Source organism: Halichoerus grypus, chromosome 2 (assembly GCF_964656455.1).
Source record: "Halichoerus grypus chromosome 2, mHalGry1.hap1.1, whole genome shotgun sequence".
NCBI lineage: Eukaryota > Metazoa > Chordata > Mammalia > Carnivora > Phocidae > Halichoerus > Halichoerus grypus.
Genome location: NC_135713.1, coordinates 201,245,272 through 201,262,821, shown reverse-complemented (window position 1 = coordinate 201,262,821; position 17,550 = coordinate 201,245,272). Strand labels below are relative to the sequence as shown.

Sequence of the window (17,550 nt, the reverse complement as noted above, 5' to 3'; positions counted from 1 at the left end):
GTAGTACGTTATTTTCTACCCTAGATTTTCCATGAAATTTCCCCTTTGTTGGGAATCCCTTTTTACCGAGGAAGCAGAACTAGGATTCCAGCAATGAAGGCTGGGACCATCTGGTGTGGTCTGGTCTGATCCAGCTGGTGCTAGGACGGAATCAGAAAGAATAAAGCCAGGGTGGGAGAAATGTCTGTGCATTTTGATATAAAATACCCTCCATTCTGGTTAAATGCAAGGCACGGTGTGTAAATCAGCCTGGGTCACTTAAGTTAACAGTGCAGACTTGGTTTTAATATTGGTCATGGTGCCTGAGACTCATTTCATTAGTGTCCGTTTAACAGTTGGGTACATGGGCCAGGGGTAATATTAATGATTACTTGTTAGTTAAGTGGACGGGGAGCTCTTACATAAAATGCCAACGGCACAGAGACCTTCCCAGGCGCTGTTTCCGGCAGGCACTACCCTCAGCAGGCACCCTGGCAGGCAGGGTGCGGCCATGGGTCTGGGAGAGCTGGAGCTCCCAGGAGGATGGCTTACGAAGGATCCCCTAAACCCCAGCAGGCCTGGCTGGGCCTCACCTGGAGCTCGGCCCAGGAGGCCCCTGGAAAAGGTGAGCTGCCGCCCCTTTGGGGCTGACTCATTGTCTGAGCAAGAGATTTCTCTACCCAGCCAGAGAACAGCCCAGGAGGCAGCTCCCTAGGGTCCAGAAGAAATGAAGGGAGCAGCCCCTGGGCCTCTCTCTTGGGGAGGAAGCCACTTTTGCAGCCTGGGATGGGTTTCCTGTGCCAAGATGGGAATGCTCACCAGTGATTTATGCAGACATTTATAGAAAGCATATAGGCTTGTTCATTCATAAAACAGAAGAACAGTGTGTTTTTGCCCTGGCAGGGCTCTGGGGCAGCTCTTAGGGTAGCGTGGCTGATCGTAATCGTTTCTGGAAATGTCCACCTCTTTGCCGTGGGGTGTGGGGGGTGCACAAGGTTGCACGGGAAGGGGACACAGATGGAACCTCAGTACAGGGCACCTGCCCCAGGGAACAGAGCTGAACTGAACTGTTAGTGAGGATACTTGCCCTCTGCTGTGGCCCTGGGGCCCTCCCCTTCCCTCAGGCCTTCCCTCCAGAGACTCTTGTGTCTTCCAGAGCTTCCTGGCTGGTAGGGGGCTGCAGCCAGGGACACGTGACATGAGCATAAGAGGGCCGCCTTGTTGGAGCACTGAAGGAAGGGTATTCTTCCTGGCCTTGTCTGATCAGTCAGGCCAGAGGGTTCTGGGGAGCCTAACCTGCCTGTGGACGCCGGCCCAGTGGGGCTTCAGGCCTGGCCCTCCCTAAGCAGCCTGCGTCCTTGGTTGAGCTGACTGGTGACTCACCACACCCGTGTCTTCACCACGCAGTCTTGCCTGCGGGCCTGGTGGGTGGGTGGGCCGCAGAGAACCAGTTTTGTCAGAAGGCAGGGACCAATAAATAGTGATTTTATTTCAGTGTTGCTCTGACCTCCCAGCTCTGGATGCCAAGTACTAGGCCATGGGTTTTGGTGGTGTATGGGCCACGTGACAAGCGTGGCAGGCAGTAGACCTGGATTTTTTAAGTGAAAAACAGAATCCGGGCAAAATGCAAAGTCCTATTTTTTGTGTTTTTCACCGTCCACTTTTGAGCCGAAGGCTTAGAAATGGGAAGCTTGGACCAGATGAGCCCTCTGAATCTTGTTCCTGGAGGAGCAGTGCCAGCAACCCCTCAGCCACAAGATGCTCTGGAAAGATCCATGGGAGCCTTGAGCAGGGCGGGAGGAAGAGAGACAAAGAGAGAAAGGAGAAGGGAGAAAGAAAAGTCAGGGTAGGAGCCAAGAGGAAGGGCAAGTCTGCTTGGGGTTCCCTGACAGAGTACCACAGCGCGAGCAGCTTCAACCACAGACATTTATCTGCTTGCAGTTCTGAGGCTGGAGCTCCAAGGTCAAGGTGTCGGCAGGGTTGGTTTCTTCTTCGGTCTCTCTCCTTGGGTTGCAAACGGCCGTGTTCTTGCTGTGTCCATTCAGCACACACATGTCCGTGTCCTAATCTCCTCTTCTTACAAGGCCACTGGTCAAGATTAGATTAGGGCCCACCCAGATCATCTCATTTTGCCTTCCTTACCTCTTTAGCGGCCCTACCTCCAAATACAGCTCTGGTTTCCACATCCCAGGGGATTTCTCTGGGCCAGACTGAGCAAAGCACCGGTGGGAAATACGGTGTCTAATTTAACCATAACACAGCCCTGAGGTGGAGGTATCCTTGTTCCCATGTACAGAGGAAATAGGCTCGTGGGACCTCAGGTTGAAATAAATTGTTCCGGTTGCCTGATTTCCAAAGCTCCACCTCTTAAGCAAAAGAAAAATAAAAGGTTGTGGGAGGGAAAGAATAAAAAAAACAAGGTTTCCAGGGGGCTGGCATCAGAAACACCCCTGCAGCCACTCTGTGGGCCTTTGGCGTCCCCGTTTTACTTGGGGAGGGGAAACTGAAGGTCAGGGTTAGTCGCCGTTCCCTGTAGTCCTGTGATGGGGGACCATCCTCCAGCCAGGACTGCCACCCATGTTGCGAGAGCAGATAGTCTCCTAATCTGTAGGTCTTGTCCTTATTCTGACCCCAGAGAGAGGGATGCAGGGTGTCACATGAATAGGTTTCCTTCTGCTGGGACATCTGGAGAACTCCTCGCCCTGCTTTGGGCGTGGTTCCTGGACACCTGCCCTGGTCTCGTCAGCATCTTAAAGTTGCTCCAACAGGGCCCTGGGGCTCGTCCCACTCTTTGCTTTTGGACGTTGCCATAGTCCTCTGCCTCATGCTGGGGCCTGTTTCAGCGTGAGACCCTCAGCAGGGTACACTTTTGAGCGTGTAAGGTGAGTGGAGGTGAAGAAGAGCCCAGAAATACCTGCTTGCTTTGATTTGCTTTCCGCCTACATGAACTGACCACATCAGAGAGTGGCCAGGATGCTGGCATCCAAACGCCTGTTTGTGTGACCTTAGACAAGTCTCCTGATGTTTTGGGACCTCGGTGCCATCATCTATAAAATGGGAGGAGGAAAGCCTTACCCAAATGTTGTGGGTTTTTTTTTTTTTTAAGATTTTATTTATTTGACAGAGAGAGAGCACAAGCAGGGGGAGCGGCAGAGAGAGGGAGAGGGAGAAGCAGGCTTCCCACCGAGCAGGGAGCCCGATGCGGGGCTCGATCCCAGGACCCTGGGATCATGACCTGAGCTGAAGGCAGATGCTTAACTGACTGAGCCACCCAGTTGCCCCCCCAAATGTTTTTTATTAGGAGATCATGTGAGGGGAAAGAGCAATAGTACAAAGACTTAGCTCCAGTGCCAAAAACGAGGGCAGTAATAGGGACCCCTGTGTCCAGGCTGCTGAAAACTCACAGAACTCCACAAAAATTACAAGAATGTGGCATTTTGAGCTATAATGGTGCAAGGAAATAGTACCTTCCCACCTCTGCCCTGTGCCTCTAAACATTTTTACCCCCGGCAAATGAGCTTTTTCTGTAGTCATTTGTGCGACTATGTTTCTTATGTTGTTAATGGTTTGTGTCAAGAGGGGCTCATGAGTTCCTCCACAAAGCAGATTCCTCTCCCCAGAATGTTGGAAAGCTGAGCCTTGCTTCCCCCAAACTCTCCTGCCTTCCCAAAGTCTTCAGCTGCCTCATGATCCCATTGGAACACCCAAGTGAAGAAGGTCATTTTGGTACCAATTTAAAACATGATATACATTTTAAAAGGGACGGGGACTTGTCACAGAAATCAGCTTGAAGGAGCACTCCCCTTGGCCAAGTCTGGCACAAATTTGAACACCACCACCATGATCGAGTACAGGAATGAATTATTATCTTGGCTCCGGCTGCTATAATAGAAATACTAGAGCCTGGGGGGCTTACACAGCAAACATTGATTTCTCACAGCTCTGGAGGCTGGGAAGGCCGAGGTCCAGGCATTGGCAGATTCAGTATCTGGTGAGGACCCGCTTCCGGGTTCAGAGATGGCCATCCTCACATGTGGAAAGAAATGGACGGCTCTCTGGGGTCTCTTTTATAAAGCTACAGATCCCACTCATGGGGGCTCCACCCTCATGACCTAATCCCCTCCCAAAGGCCCCACCTCCTAACAACATCACACCGTGGGTTAGGATTTCAGCATAGGAATTTGGGACACAGGGGGACACAAGCATTCAGTCCATAAAAATTACAAACCATTAAAAAATAGAAATTCACGAGTCCATGCTACTGATGTCGCTAGACAGCTGATAGATAATGGATAAATTGCCAACACAATTCTGAGGGCCAGAGGGTAGATGTGGGGGAGGCAGTAAAGCCTGAAAACCACCATTTTGAAACCATTTGTTATTTTTAGCCACGGAAACTTGGACGTTACTCGTTATCTTAGCATAACCCATCCTGTCCTATCCTTACACACTACGTCTTTGCAAATGGGCTTCCCTCTACTTAGAATATCCCCCCTCCTTCCACCTGGCAAATTTTTATTTGTCTTCCGATGCCCTGTTCAGGTATTACCTCCTTGCTGATGTCCTCCGAAGACAGAACCATCGTTCTAGGCACTGCTTCTCTTCGGCCATGCGGCAAGAATTTATTGAGTGTCTGCTGTGTATCCGGCAACAGACAGGGTGTCCATCAATGCAACTGAGTCCCTGTCTTCCCGGGGCTTTCAAAGGGGGACATTGTCTGCACAGCCTCAGTGTACTTTCCTTGATGGACATGCTGCGAGGGTAGAACTCAGACTTAGCCATATTTCTATTTCAACACCTACCACAGAGTAGGAAATCAGTAAGTATTTGCTAAAATAATGGATGTTCACTCCTTCCCTCATGTGTCTCCAGCCCTGATTCATAACGCTCATGTGTACAATTTGCACATATTTTCATGACCCTTGTTTGGTCTCCCTTCCTGGAGGTGGGCCCCTTGGGAGCCTGGCTGTGCCTTCCGGTTCTGTGTGCGTCGGGCCTGTTGGTCAAGGGAGAGCTGGATGCGCGGTAGATGTCTGCAGGGCGACTCTTGCTCACACCTCATAGGGACGGGGCTGGAGATCATCATCTGGGTCCAATAGCGTAATGACTTATGCAGAAAATGGTAAACAGGCGATGCTGAAAGGGAAGGCTTTCTGTCTTCCAGAAAGAAGACACTGGCTATCACTGTGTCATGGGCTGGTCTCGAAGAATGAACAGCAGGCAGGAGACAGAGTTCTGGGTCCAGCTGCAGATCTATTGGTGACTCTGTTGGTCCTTTGGCTGGTCCCTTCCTTCTCCGGCCTTGATGCCCACATCTGCAAAATGGGGAGTGGACATGGATCTCGGCTTCTTTGTTTCCTCAAAGGCGACATAGGTGGGTCCATGTGGGACAACTCCGGAAAGACTTCCGAAAGACCACTGGGTGGGGGGAACCTACACGTTTTGCACTGTTCAAGGGTGGGGAGGGGGCCGCCCTGGCCTGGTCTGAGCCCTGGGACACACCATTCCGTGGCCTGGACTCCTGGGAACATTTTTGCGAAATAACACTGCTTCCCAGTCCCAAGAGAAAAATCTGGCAGAAGAGAGCCGTGCACACTCACCCTCCCCTCTGCGTGGGGGTAACACATCAGTAGGCCCTCTACCGAGCCAGCACCCCTCCCTGAAGCCATGGCTTGTTTGCTTCTCCTAGGAGCCTGGCACCGAGCCCTAGATACTGTCATTGTCTTGGGGACAGACGCCCCTCCCCCAGCACCTTAAGTGGCCCACACTGCCAGGTTGGGCGGCTTCGCCCCAAAGCAGGCTCCCACCCTGGAGCACCTAGAGCATTTCCTCCATCCCCGGGGATGCTGAGAGCAGCATAAATGTGCTCAGCTGGTTCCGTGTGAGTGTGTGCGTCTTTCTGTTCAGAAAGTTCTCAGGCTGGGTTGGTGGGGGCTGATCTGCAGACACTTCATTCACAACTTGTTGGTTGGTTTTTCTCTTCCAAGGGAGGTGGGGGTGTGGCTGCAAAATAAATCTCAGGGTTTTTTCTTCTCCCCAAAGAAATCATTGTGTTGTAATGCAGGGAGAGCCCAAGCTGATGACATTTTTATGGGGCTGCTTCTAGTGAAGACTGTAGTGTCTGCTAGGGCCATCCAGAGAACCGGTAGATCTCTCTCTCTCCCCCCTTTGCCATCGCCCGCCCTCTTTCTCTCACAGCAATACAACTTGAGCTCAATACTTGTCTAGAATTCTCAGTGGGGCTACCTAGGCCAAGAGGGGGTGGGGGTGGGGGAGATGACATCATATCCTCGCGGGCCGATTGGCTGCTTTCAGCCTTCAGGAATGATATCATCTCTGCTTCTGTCTCCCCACCCCCCTTTACTTCCAGTCCTTTCCTGGCCGGGCAAGCCCCCCACCCCAGGACACCCCGTTGCCTTGGAGACCACGAGTTTTCAACCTCGTTGTCTGAAGGAATGGTAATTCATTATATGTCTGACATGGGGGTGAAGGGTACAGGGAGGGAGACCCGGGCTGGACGGTTGTGAGGGGAGGTTGTGGACAAAAAAATAATGAACAAAAATATGTTTCACGCATGAGAAACTGTCAAAGATGGTGGAGAGGGGAAAGGTCATTGCAAACAGCGTTTGTGAAATGAAAAAATGGAGACAGAATTCTAAAAAAACAAGCAGTGGCCAAAATATGGTTGAAAATGCCCCCACCCCCCCAGACAGCTCATTAGGAAGGTTTTGGAGAGAGAATCACTGGCGGTCTGGGGCTGTTGTGTTATCTTTGGAGGAAAGGCCATCCCCTCGTCCCCCACTCTCTAGGTGTATACACTGAGACAGCTCTCCCTTCCCACAGGCTTTGCTCAGGGAGCAAGCCGTTTCTTGCAAAAAAAAAAAAAAAAAGACCAGATAAGGATCCACCCACACCCTTGGTGTTTGTGGGTATCTCCAAGAATGGAGCACCAATGCCTTGGTTTGAATCCCCAGGAAACCAAGGCAGGAGTGAAAAATCCCCTGTTGAGGTTGCATGCTTGTGTGTGTGTGTGTGTGTGTATGTGTGTGTGTTTCAATTATCCATAGATTCCCTGTCTACATGGATCATATTCACTAGGGGGTAAGTCAATCCCTGATTTCCCCGGGGCAGTTTAAAGGCAACATGCAAATTCCCCTTGGTCCTACCCAATCTCATCTTGTGTCTTCTTCACTCTCTTTCCTCCGCAAGGCTACTTCTTTTCTCCAGGTGCTGCTGATATGTGTCTATTTGTGGTTTCCCCTATGTGTGTTCAGTGTTTGTTTTCTTGTCGGGAACAGAGTCAGGAATTCCAGATGTGTGGTTTAGAATATTGGCGGCGGGGCACCTGCCTCCTTTGGTCCCTATTCTTTACTCCTAACCCCCAACTGCTGTTCCTTCTTGGTTTTCTTGGTCCCTTACAGGGAATTCTGAATCTACAGTGGTCTGGGTCAAAGGAAAAAAGCAAATGATGAAGAGAGGCGTTAAAGATGTACTTGCTGGGCAATAAGGGGAAAGTCTATAGGTTCGTTTTAGGAATAGACTCTTTTAGATGTGCTTACGTGTGGCGATTGATGACTTTTTTCCTATATGCCCAGAATATACTAACAACTCGATAAAAGTTGGGTACTGTTATCTTCTTATTTATTCATACAGATTCTTTCGCTAAAAATGTATTTTAAAATACCAGCTAGAAATGGATAAAAACTATGGCTACATAAATATATATACACATACACATGCATACACGTGCACATGGATATGTAGGTCTGTGTGCGTGTGTGTGTGTGTGCGCGCATATGGGATTACATTTCCTTATTTCTGTTTTTGAAGTTTCCAAATGTTTTGCAGTGAGTAGGTATTACAAATATAATCAGAAAAAAAAAAAAGCTATTTAAAGAAATCAGTCATTGGGCAGGATGTTCCAAAGGGCAGATGAATATAACTCCCAAGATGAAGTAACCGGATGTCTGTCAACTCAGCGTTGCAGAGAAAACAAGGTATGCGTTTGTCCCCAGTGGGGTGGTGACGTGTGCATCTCTGGAGTCCTGTGGCTTCTCTTCCATTCTGCCATGGCCTAATTTCTCAGCCTCAGAGGGAAAGCAAAGTCACTGAGTACTAGGATGGAGGTGATCTTGGGCAGCCTTCCGAACCACCCTCCTCCCATCTAAATTGGACATTTAATGGCTCTTGAAAAGTTAGTATTAATCCGAGATTTACACAAGCTGTGACCACATGGCCAAAACCTAAGTCATAATTTCCCAAAACCGTCTCCTACCACCCCTTAAAGTTCCCATGTCTGCCCCCAGAACCACTATTTTTGTCCAAGCTAGAATATTTGGAGTCACTTTTGATTAATCCCTAAATGTCAGTCTCCAAGAGATCTGTCAAGAACAGTTTGTTTTTCCTTCCAAGTCTGTCATTGCCTTCATCCTTTCCAACTTCCCACTGTGCTAATCCAATCCATCCTTCAACTTCCAGCTAAAATACTGTCTCCTCCATGAAGGCTTCCATGATCATTCCTGCTTTTACGGATAAACATCTGACCCAAATTCCAACAGGATGAACAGACTTTAGTTGTACTATCCACCCTGGATCCTGCAGCCTTGTTTGTTTGATGGATTTGACTTGGTTTCCCACCCAGACCATATGGCTCTAGAGAGAGCAGGGACTTAAAATGGTCACATTATAGGAGCTTGATACGATTTACTGATTAAACAAGAGGAAACCACCTCCTCTCTTGACAAACCATGCTGGTGTTTCACCTTGCTCCCTTTATAGGTATTTTGCCAAACACCTGATCCGAACAGACGACTACATTTTAACTTCAGCAAACTTTTCTCTCTTACATTTCCATTTTGTCTGATTTCTTATGTGTTCTTATCCTTGAAAATATCAATTAAAATCTACCTGTAGATTTTAATTATTCTCCTAATAAATAGTTCCAAATTATCTCAATCGATTTAAAAGGCAGGATAGTCTAATGTTTAAGAGTGTGGATTCTGGAGCCAGACTGCTTAGATCTGGGAGTCCAATATGGTAGCCACTAGGCGCATGTGACTACGCCAATTTAAATACATTAAAATTAAGTAAAATTAAGGGTTCAGGTCCTTAGTCACACTACCCTCAAGGGCCCAGTGGCCACATGTAGCTGGTGGTTTCCATATTGGAAAGCACTGATATGGGACATATCTACCCTTGCAGAATGTCCCATTGGATAGCTCAGGCCAGATCCATATCCCAGCCCTGCCACTCACCATTTATATGAGCTTAAGCAAAGTATTTGGCTTTCTGGGTCAATTTTCTCATAGTGCCTAGCTCCTTGAGTTGTTTGAGCCTCATATGAGTTAATACACATCCAGAGCCTAATAACAGATCCATCGTACTTAGCCATGATGGTCTACACCAGTCTCCTTTCCCAGCTGTTGACTCATCTCCATCACCTGAACTCTAGTCCGTGGATCCATATCACAGTTTTCATAACCACATTCTCACTACCTCCTGCCAAGAGTTCTCTTTGATCTCCCTTAAAATACAGCATCATCTGGCCGGAAACTCTTCATGGAGACCACCTCCTTACTCACTCCCATTTCAATTACTCTGTAAAACCATAGGCAACCCTGGGAAGTGAGAATCACTTTATGTTGGACCCTCATGGCCTTTAGGCTGAGCTCCTGGTCTTGGTTACAACCCATCCAGTTCTTCCTCTCCCTTGGATCTAGGGCAGCGAGTGGAGAAGCTCGAGTGTCGTTGAACCAGGCTGAGCATTCTTCACTGGTGACTTAATGAGCCGGCATGACTAAATGACCATTAGCTGGATGTTTGTGTGAACTGCAATAGAAAAGTTCCTCTAAACTTCCTGAAAAGGAAGATAATATATCTAAATAGCTTCCTGCCTCTCTGCTGCCAAGCAGCAGCAGAAGCAAAATAGACTCTCCAGCAGGGAAATATTTAGCACGTTGGGTGCACTCGGCCCCTCCCTGTTGGACGAGGGAACCAAGCAGGGAAGTGAGCCTCCAGGTACTCCCAGATGCCTGTGACATTTGGCAAATTGTTTCTGAGCGGGGTATGGAAGACATTGAGGGTGTATGGAAGGTAGGAAGGGACATGGAACAGAGATGGGGTGACCTTGAGGCTCCTATTGCTCACCTTGACATGGTGTCATTCGGGCCTGGAGCGATCTTTTCTTTGGTTCTTAGAAACCTCAGTTCATGTCTTAGCAGGACAGGGAAGAACAGATTGCTTCCTGCCTGCTGGATGATTGCTTCCAAGCCTCTGTGCGTGCTGCTCTGGAAGACCTTTCCATCGCTATTAAAAACATGTTTGGGGGCTTGACTTTAAATAGAAACTGCTCCTAACATAGCCAAACCACAACACGGATGCCAGAAAAGCCCCTCTTCCATTTGCCATGGTTGAGTGTGGGCATGTCAGAACTTTCTCAGAAGTCCACATCATGTGTCCCTCCAACCCCCACCCCCTGAGGTGTTCGCAGTGGGGCGAGGCAGGTGGTTTGAGAAAGACAAAGCGTGCTCTGTCCGTGCTGCCCCGCCATCGGCATCCCTGGGGACTAGCTCGTACCATCTGCCCTGCTCCCCGGGGTCAACTCTGCTGGAAATGGGCCAGATGTGAGCTTTGGGTTCCTCTCTCAGCACGCCTCCCCAAGCACCCTTTTTCCCTTTCTCTGAATGCCGGCTACCCTGAGCCCCATCAGCGGCTCTTCTTGGGATCTAGACCAGAGGTTGGCAAACTTTTTCTTAAAGGGCCAGAAAGTGACTATTTTAGGCCTTGCAGGTCAAGAGGCAAAGTCAGTTCTATTATGTAGGTACTTATATAACCACTTAAAATCTAATCCTTTAAAACATTAAAAAAAAAAAACAAAACAAACCCAAACCAAAAACCTTCTTAGCTTGAGGGCCATGTGAAAGCAGGTGGCGGACTGGACTTGGCCTGTGGGCTGTAGTTTGCTGACCCCTGATGCCGGGGGTAAACCATGATGAAGAGTTGCTGTTTCACAGATGACAAATGTTAACTGAGAAGTTACTGGGTGCTGGATGCCATTCTGGATATTGGGGACACCACTGAAAAGCCAAACAAGGTCAAACACTGGCTGTGTCCTCAGGGTTCACTCTGTAACAGGGATGATAGGTTGATAAAAAGATTGTTCAGAGACAAATGCAGAGAAGCAGATGTTCACAGAGACGAGGTTGCAGAAGGGTCTCCAGCCCAGCTCTGGGGTGGGTGGTGTGCAAGTGTGCATGTGTGTGTGTGTATGAGAGAGAGAGAGAGAGTAAGAGGCACTAGAGAGGAAAAGAAACAGCTTCCCAGTTCAGGGGATTCTCAAGCTGAGCCTTTAGGATCTCTTGGATTAAATAGGAACCATTGGGACTGAGGCAGAGAAGCAGGGAGGCAGGGCGTTGTGGGCAGAGGGGAAAGCACGGAGATGGGAAACAGCACAGAATTCTGGGAGCAGAAAAGCAAACCAAGAAGAGTGGGACTGTGGAGTGGGCCATGCTATCCTCTGGTGGAAGGGGTCACTGGGGGCCCCACATACGTGCTGGGGACTTGGCATCCATTATCAGGGCCTCAGACACGACCCTGAGGTGTGCTTGTGTGATTGTTTAGAACAGTACTGAAGAGTTAAGTCATGCACAAAGCTGCACAGAGAGAAGATGGGACCTCATTCTAGTGGAAGCCTGTGTGATCCTTATGCTAAACCATCCTCAGTCCCTCACTACCATCACAGAGCCACCAGACTCTATGGCCGTCCCCTCAGTGGCTCTGCCAGCTCAACCCACAGGGGTTTTGTCAGGAGCTCCAGTGCTCCAAGCCATGAGCCATGAGCGGCTAGCGGCTGCCATAGTGGACCATTCTACTGGATAGCACTGGTCTACAGGACCTGAACTGTGTTCCTAGCTTGGCTTTGGGGAGCAGTTAGACAAGGAAAGAAGGAAGGAAGGAAGGAAGGAAGGAAGGAAGGAAGAAAGAAAGGAGGGAAGAAAGAAAGAAAGAAAGAAAGGGGGAGGGAGGGGGGAAGGAAGGAAGGAGGAAGGAAGGAAGGAAGAAAGAAAGAAAGAAAGAAAGAAAAAGAAAGAAAGGGGGAGGGAGGAAGGAAGGAAGGAAGGAAGAGAGAGAAAGAAAGAGGGAGAGAGGGAGGGAGGGAGAGAGGGAGGGAGGAAGGAAGGAAGAAAGGAAAGAAGGAAGGAAGGAAGGGGAAAAGAGAAAGGAGTAAAGAAAAGCCAGCTCTTCTTTACAAAACAGGCAGTCCCTCGTGATGTGGGAATGTCAGGGCCTCTCAGTGAAGTGAGCAAGACAGAAGAGAAACAAATGGGGCTGAGGTGAGGACTTGGTGTTTTCCCCAATATTACTAAGCAACCGTGTCCTAAAATCTGCAGAGCCAGCAACAGCATTTTGTTTACCAGGAAGAAAACACTTGAAAAGGAGAATATTTGGCGGAAATGCGCTTGGGATTAGCAGGGTGGTTTTTTTTTTTTTTTTCCCCTTTCTTTCTTTTTTTTTCTTTTAATGCTGTTTTGTTTTTCTTCTGGGTTGTTCAAGGTACTGACCTAGCGCTCAGCCCCCTTTGCCAAGAAACTCCTTCCCGGCCTAATTAGCCTGTGGTATTGTGCGCGGGGCTGGGGAGGAGGGAGGGCGGCACAGCCAATGGGGGCCCGCAGTTGGCCCCGGGGAGGTGGGGGGGGGGCTGGGCTGGCCATTAGATGCCGAGGTCTTGAAAATCCCTCTGTAATTAATTTTCTCCTGCATTAATTAGAGAAATGTTGGAACGGGTGCGAGAGGGAGGGGTTTGTTGCCCCTGGGTTTCTTTTCAGGGCGACTTTAGGGAAAGATGGTAATCTGGGGGAGGGTCAGAGACGTGGCCGGGGCTTTCAGGAGACTCTCCGGCCGGTGGGAGGGGAATCCAGTTTAAACCGGGGCTATGAGGAGGCACCAGCTTTATTTTACCTTGGGCTGCATGATGGTAGGCACCTCCTCCCAAGCCTGGGGTGTCTGTGGGCGCGTGCATGTGCGCGCACACACACACACACACACACGGATCACTGCTTCTCCATCATTGGCCCATGCACTCTGAATACACAAACATTCAGCCCAGTTCTCCAGGAAGAACCCCAGTGCCCCCCTCCCTTGCCCCATCCCACAAGTAGCTGCACTCAAATATAAATTGGAGCACCCCTTGCTTGTATCTCCTCAAATGACTCCCCTTTAGCCCCCATGGAAGCTTTAGGTCATTTTCCCGTGCTTTTTCTCTGTTTTTAAAGGATCCTCTATGATGACCCGCCTGCAAGGGAGTTTCTAGCCCCGTGGAAACGACAGCCCTGAGGAGATTCTAATAAAAGCTTCTGGAATCTTCCAAGCCCACAGATTTTTCTATCCTGATTCCCAGTGTGTTGAAAATGACGTTTGGGAGGCAGGAAGCCAGCACACTTCTAGAATTCAATGCCAATTCCCCGGTCCTGTTAGCCGCTTTTATGGAAATTTGAATTGAGCCCAGCTTCTTCTAGACTCCAGGCCCGTATGGATTTTATTAATTCCACCAATGGCTTAATAGTTGTGTTCGAGCTGGTGGGCCACGTCCAACAAGCAATAACCCTGTGTCTTCAGGCCTGTCCCTGGGGCCAACACCTTTAGTTAATAGTTCGATGCCGTTCTCCCAAAGACGGAGGGGCAGCTTCGGTCTGTTACTGTTCTCAAAGTGGTCAAACCTGTGCCTCGGAGGGGACAGTTTAAGCTCTGGGCTCACACGCAGGAGGCTTCTTCCTTGATCGCTAACTAAAATGAGTACACCTACTGAAGGCAGGACGGGCCTGTTGCTGGAATAGAAGGAGGTGATGGCCAGCTTACCTGGCTGAAGTTCTTTGACTCAACTCTCTTCCTCTACGGGCGGGGCCCAAGCAGCTGGACCGTGGCTCCCAGCCATTCCATCTGCAATCATTATTGCCTGCTGAATGCACTGCTTCCTTAAACCTTTCAGAGCTCAGGATTGCCTCCCCGGCTCCATTCCCTGCTGCTCATCACCAACAAGCCTCCCAGTGGTGGGAAGGATCTTTGACCCCGTTCTACTCGGCCCACGTGACTCTTATCTCCCTGGAGGGAAGGATGAGCCGAGAGAGGACAACAAAAGAAATGAGGAGCTTGTGGGGCAAGTTCTGGGCAGGAAATGGGGCTGGGAGTGAGGGCGATAAGAACAAGATGGAATCTCCTGGAAGCTATCAGCACCTCTGGGAAGCTGTCCGTGCCCTCTCTCTCCCTGGGCCCATCCCCATTGCATTCTTCATAGCAGCTGTTTCAACTCTTCTCCTCCCTCCTTGGGCCTCCGAATCCACCCCCATCATTCACAGCGGATGACTTCACCTCCGGCTCTACCAAGAGGATGAAGCCACCGGTCTATACGGATGGACTCCGGGCGGCCTGTGAGTCCGGCTGTGCCATCAGGGAGGACCTGGGTTCCAGTCGGGGCTCTGCTGCCTCCACAGTTGCTCACGGGCAGTTGACTCTACCTCCCTCAGCCTCAGTTTCCCCACCTGTAAAATGGGTGCTGGCGAGGTTTCAATTAATGCTTGGAACTTGCATGTCAACAAGTCATAGTCGCTATTAAGTATCGCGAATTGTGACAAATGAGGGCCACCTCTACTGGGACCACCACCATTACCACCATTCACTCCCTCAACTTAACAGCCCCTGTCCTATCACAGCTGCACTTCCCCCCGGCCTTCTCGATGATGGGGAGTCTGGCCTCTTGTCTATTGTCCCCTCTCCACTGCAGCAGGAACCATCTGCTTCTATCGGATTCCTCATGAGCCACTCCCTCTCATCTTGGTGCTCAAATGCGCTCAGGTTCCATTTAACTCCCTCAGGTGCTGGCCTTCTCTTGATTACTCCCTCAAACCATAGTCCCATCTCTTTCCTTCCTTTCACTAACAGATCCATCCAAAGAATCATCTATGCTTGTTGACACCACTTCCTGGCCTCCCACTCCCTCCTCAGCCCACTGCAGTTTTGCCTCATGCCCCCGATGCTCCGGCGAAATGGAGCTTTCAGAGGTCTCTCTGATGGCCCTTCGCCAGCCTACTCAGTCCTTCGGGAACATCTGGCCATCCCCCAAACTCTCTTCTCCCCGGGCACCCATGATTCTGTTTCTGCCTGGTTCCTCATCTCTTTTGCTCATGACTCATTATCATCTGTCAGGGAGCCCCGAGTGTCATCCTGTTTGTCCTCTTCCTGGGTGGTCTCCCCCACTCCTTCTTCAGCCACCATTTTACCCACGAGTCTGCCAGACCCAGGTCTCCAGCTCTGACCTCTGCTATATTCCGGATTCGCATTTCCAGCTCCTTGCTGATCCCTCTCCACAGAGTGTGTGGCTCACCCCACTGATTCAACTCACCTAACACTAAAAACACCAGCCACCGCCCGTGCTCTCTCCTTCTCTCCTCTCCCAATGCATAGGTCTTGTTGACCCTACCTTCAGAGGGGGTCATTGATCTGTTTCTTTCTTTCTGTTCCTGTTGGTTCTCTGCCTTTGGAGACTCTCATTTCCTACCCGGATACTCGAAGTGGCTTTTGAAGGGATCTCTTCGGGGCTAGCCTCTTTCTGCCCCAGTATCTTTCTCCCATTGACAGCAAGGTGAAAAATTCAGGTGGTACATCATTCATCGTCCGAACGCATTAATAATTACACAGCCGGACTGTCCTGGGCAGATAGAGATGCAGGCTCATCCTGTCAGCGTGACATTCTGATGATGCAGTTTCCTGGGTTCGAAATCTCATGGCCCCCATGATAACTCGCGGTCTCAGCACAGCGCTCATGGGTCCCTAGTGATCTGGCCTCCTCGGTGATTTCAGCCTACCCTTCTTTCTGGGCTCTCGTGTTCCTCACCGAGCAACCCCGGAATGCATCATCGTTGCCTGAAATGCTTTGTCCATTTCTGTCTCTAGCCTGTGCTCTGGCAGGTCCCTGGCCCAGAAGCGTCTCTGGCATCTCCCTCCCTGTCCCTTAAGGCTCAACTGAAATGTCACCCCCCGACCCCAGAGGCTACTGATTCTACTGGCTAGAAAGACTCTCTCCCTCTTCTCTGTTCTCACAGCACATTCCACAACCCTTCCTGGCATACCCCACATTTCAAATAACCTGTGCCCATAAATCTTGCTCCCTAAAGATCCAACACTTGTGGTGTGGGGGGAGGTGGTAGGGCCATGTTCCGTTCCTCCCCACATCTCTCAGAGTTATTAGCGCCATTCCTTGCTCAAAGAAGGGAAGAGGGAAATGTTCTGTCCTACCCTGGGCGCTCACATGCGGGCTCTCATTCCGACTCTGCAACTCGGCGTGACGAATATCATTGGGCCTCCCACCCCCACACTGTTCTTTTTTTTTCCCTTCAAATAGAGGAAAGATAAGGCTGGGGAGATTAAGTAATTCACACAGCTGGGAAGTAACGGAACTGTATTTCAAACTGGGGCCTCTCTTCTGTGGCAAAAAAAAAAAAATGCCTAAAAAGCAGGCTGCATGAATTACTTCTAATCCTGTGGGCTTTCAATACACCCTGCTACTCCCAATATTTGTTTATTGAATAAGATTTAATAAAAAAAAAGAGGGCCTGGTGTGCAACAGTGCCACTCATAATGGGCCTTCAGCACGCCCTTGTTCTGGACGAAACAGGAATCAAATGCCTCTGTCCGGGGCAAATCAGAGTAAGACCTGCATTACAGTCTTGAACAGGAAAACAAGTCCTAGGCAGGCAGCCTAATGCAGAGCGTGAGGGTTTGGTGTAAATATTTTCTGTCTTAGCGAGGGTGTGAGAGACATTTTATGGGTAAAATAAGCTACTGGGGCTTCTAATTTTTTTTTTTTTTTAAAGCAACATCTCCTTGTTCTCCTCTCTTCCCTTATCACTATGTAATTTGCCAGGATGGTGGAGTCTTGGTGGAAAGCTGGCCCACGCCAGTCCCTGTTCTCCTGGACTCACAGCCTGGATTCAGAGTTAGGAGAAAATTCGACAGTCAGGCCGAGCCGAGTCAGAGGAATCAACCCCAGAAGCTGGCAGAGGACTTCGGGAGAAGCCCCCAGTGACTGCTTTTTCTTTCCACTGGGGCCGTTCTCACTTGGTTGTTCTCAACTTGACATTTGATTTGGCGACATTTGATTAGGGAAAAGGGACAAGGTAATAAAGAGCCCTGGAATGTCACTTTGATTTTATAGCCTCCTGTCACGTCACTGGGTCTGATGTGCAGGCTGCTCTGGGATGCTGTTCCTGCCCCCAGACAAGCGTCCAATGTCCACAGCGGTTTAGGGCAGGTGTCCCCATTGGAAACACACAGCCGGAGTTGGGGCGGGGCAAGAGAGGAGGGAGTGGGGAGAAAGACCACCCGTACCGCGATGACCTGTGTCTATGCCAACGTGAGTGAGAAGGACAAGGTGAGTGGGAAGGATTCCAATCCCAAGAAGGGAAATTGCAAAGCTTCATATCGTACCCAAGTGTACATACAAATGCATCGTGTGCTCTCACCGAGGGCTCAGTTTGTCTGTCTACAAAACCAAGCCCCAAAAAACATCTCTTTGCACCC

General features: G+C 49.8%; 1 long non-coding RNA gene across 1 annotated transcript; it reads left to right on the top strand.

The window, feature by feature from the left end:
* Nucleotides 1-5,158: 5,158 nt before the first annotated feature.
* Nucleotides 5,159-16,843, top strand: LOC144380885 (uncharacterized). Its single transcript, XR_013445188.1, has 2 exons — nt 5,159-5,353; nt 13,251-16,843. It is a non-coding gene; the product is annotated as an uncharacterized LOC144380885 (long non-coding RNA).
* The last annotated feature ends 707 nt before the right edge of the window (nt 16,844-17,550 follow it).